Consider the following 3,618-nt stretch of genomic DNA (forward strand, 5'->3'; position numbering starts at 1 on the left):
ACTTTGACCTAAACAAATATTTTTCCAGTGAGGTATTAGTACTTTACCAAAGAAAAGGATCTGAATACTTCCTCCACCACTGCTTGACACCACCCAATCTAATTTGCTCAGAACTATTTTATAGCTCACATTTAATGATGCGTTGGCAGTGGAAATGGCTCTCTCTGGCTTTCTCCCAGGTGTCTGTATGAGTTAAGAACAGGTTTATTAAGTCCTCTGTCAGACAACTGTCACTCCTTCAATCCAAAGGTCTCAGCCTCATTCTTGGATACAAAACCCTGATTCAGATAGGCCCCTCAAAATGTCTCTGTTAATCAGCTTCTCTCATGAAATCAAACTCTGGTGAAGAAAATGAATTTCATCTCATGATCATTATTTACACCACAGCACTGAATACCACAAGCTGTCAGACTCAAGTTAACCACCATCAGCCTGTGACTTGGTAAAAAAAAAAGAGGTATCAAAATCACACCTTTGCCTTTAAAATGAAGAGGGTGGCTCTGGGCTGTTGGAGAACGCCGGGGCTTCCAGGTTTTGGACAAATTGAAATTTTGACCTGGTGATGGCACTAGAGGAAAAGTTAAGACATCACCAAAGATATTGTGCCTCAGCAGGTAGAGCAGGTTGTCCACTGATCGATCCTGGCTCCTCCCGTTTGCGTGTGTGTGTGTGTGTGTGTGTGTGTGTGTGTGTGTGTGTGCCAAATAGAGAGCAGTCTCAATAAAAGTGTCATATAAATGCAATCCATTAACGAATCATCCTCGGGGGAACATGGGTGTGTTATTCATGGCAATCTGTCCAATGTTTGTAAAGACAAAATGTGCAGACTTGCATGCACATGCATGTTAAAATTTGTTTTTGTATCATGTCCCGCTGCTGTGACATGTAAACTCCCTCCTGAAGATATCAGAGACATTTCTACAAATGCAAAACATCAACCTCATGGTGGTCTTGGAGAAAAAAGTTGGGGGGGTCACTAAAGTGAGTAGGATTTCATCCTCTGGAGATCATGAATGTCAGAACAGAATATCATCATGATTCACCCATTAGATGTTTTTCACATATTTCAGTTTGGACCAAAGTAGTTCGACCACTGATCATCAGATGCATCGACATTCATAGAGCCTTGTTGCTAGCGTGGCTAAAAGCAAATTAAGAAAATATAAAGCTTGTAAAATTTGCTCAGCATCTTTTTCCTTAATTACACTTCTTACAGAAAACTAAAAAATACGAAAATAAGGGCTTTCTTTGTTTGAGTGCCCCCTGGTGGCTGCGGGGCCCCGAGCAGCAGCTTAACTTCAGCACCAAAAGCAAGGAACACACCCAACAAACACACACAACACAGAGCGCTGCATCGATGTTGTTTGACAGGCAGATGGCGCTGCAGGCCATGCAGCAGTGATGGATGATGCTGCTGGTGAATACAGATAATGATGGGAGAGTGGATGAAGGGCCATTAATCCTTACAGTGTGTGTGTGTGTGTGTGTGTGTGTGTGTGTGTGTGTGTGTGTGTGTGTGTGTGTGTGTGTGTTTACATGTAAGCCACAGAGAAGAAGGCAGTGTTTGGCCATAGCTGAGGTTTATGCGGAGTAATCAAACTAACAACCTGCCCTGCAGAGCTGAATATTGATGTGATGCAACCTGGAGGTCAGAGGTCAGGAGCACACAGCATTAACATTACACTGCTGTTTTTTACTGTTTTGTGCTTTGTTTATTTTGTCTCATCATATGCATCTGATCACATCATCTCATCTCATACTGTCTGGATTTGTCTCGAGGAAAAAAGATGACCAGAAAATTTCTTCTCATTCTTGTACTTAACAACAGAATTTAGACCAAATTCTCCCAAAATAATCAGAATAAAAAAACTCATGCTATTTCATATGTGTGTGGATTCAAATCCAAAAACATCATATTCATCTCCCCTCAGGTTGCAGTTCAGCAGCGTATTTATCTGCTCCGTACTTCTGTGCAGCATCTCTGGCTGTAGCGCTGGCAGACACCGTCAGTGAGCACAGATTTTGGTTTTGGTCTCTGTGCCAGCGCGGTGCTACCAAACCTGGCAACCTCAGTGTGACAAAAAGACTTCAGGCAGCTTCACGCAGTCACTGCACCCGACAAGACACTCCAGCATGTAACTCTCCAAAAAAACACACACAATGTAAGCACATAAAAAATGCCACTGATTTGTGGTTCCTCCTGAAGGTTTTGGAGTTTCTTGAGAACCTGGCTGAGAGGCACCCAATCATTTCCAAGTTCTGATGAACTACTGGGTGAGAGTGAGTGGGAGGAACAGGGGTTGTTTATATTATCAGGTTACGTGTTGAGGGTCCATGGGGGCTCTGCACTTGCATGACAGTAAATAACAGAACTGGGAAGCAGAGAAGCAGAGTGAGACTTTGAGTGAAATAAAAAAAGGAAAAGTAGGAATCTGACGGAGCAGAACGTGACTCATGTTGTGCTTAACTGATGGCATCTTTTCATCCGTACACTTCTTGTTTGTGTGCTCTCCTTTGACAGCTACATGAGATCAGACATGAACACAATTACACTGCAACACGACATGTACGCACAGGTCACACACACACACACACACACACACACACACACACGCACTGCCTTATTGTCTTCCTCAGGCTCGACTGCAGCACCTTCACTGCTCTGCGGTGAAGTCCCAGGGTGGGAGGTGGGAGTGGTGTTTGTATGTGTGTGTGTGTGTGTGTGTGTGTGTGTGTGTGTGTGTGTGTGTGTGTGTGTGTGTGTGTGTTGGGGGGTGGGGGGGGGTTTCTCAGAAACCGGTTGCCATGGCCACCAAAACAAGGATTCTTGCCTGCATCACTCCTCCCAGAGAACACACTTCATTTCGTCCCTCTCTCTCTCTTTCTTCCCTTTTTTTCCACACGCTTCTGATGCAGCATGTCTCACTCATCCAGACATTTCTGCACACACACACACACACACACACACACACACACACACACACACACACACACACACACACAAACATGAAGACAGTATATGTAACACACACAAATACACACACATAAAAAGGGGGAATTCCCTGACACTGCAAAAACCTGCAAACAACAATAAAAATGAAACGTCTTCTTTTTTTTATATCTGAAGTCCACAAACGTCAACATGCTGCAGCTATGATCTCCCCTCCAGTGTGTGTGTGTGTGTGTGTGTGTGTGTGTGTGTGTGTGTGTGTGTGTGTGTGTGTGTGTGTGTGTGTGTGTGAAGTAAAAGAGCATTCACTCCCCCATCTACTCTCTCTGCTCTGTATACGAGGGGTTAATCCATCCATACATCCTGCCATCCAGGAGGAGGGATTCTTGATGGACGCCCAAATGCAGCAGAGCTTAACCCTGACCGACTGCATCATCCTCTGCTCTGTAGACACATACCACACACACACACACACACACACACACACACACAACAGATGTACCACTCTCATCACCTTTCAGCACTGGTGAGCGCCCCTGTCATATGGAGGAGGGAGGCACAGGGTGGAGGGAGGGGTGGTGCGGGGGGTGGTGAGGGAGGATGGACGAGTATCACAAGCCTCTGTCAGATGGGCTAGAAGCTCTTTGGAGCAACAGTTAGCAGAGCGG

This window comes from Chaetodon trifascialis, chromosome 2, assembly GCF_039877785.1.
Source record: "Chaetodon trifascialis isolate fChaTrf1 chromosome 2, fChaTrf1.hap1, whole genome shotgun sequence".
Classification (NCBI taxonomy): domain Eukaryota; kingdom Metazoa; phylum Chordata; class Actinopteri; order Chaetodontiformes; family Chaetodontidae; genus Chaetodon; species Chaetodon trifascialis.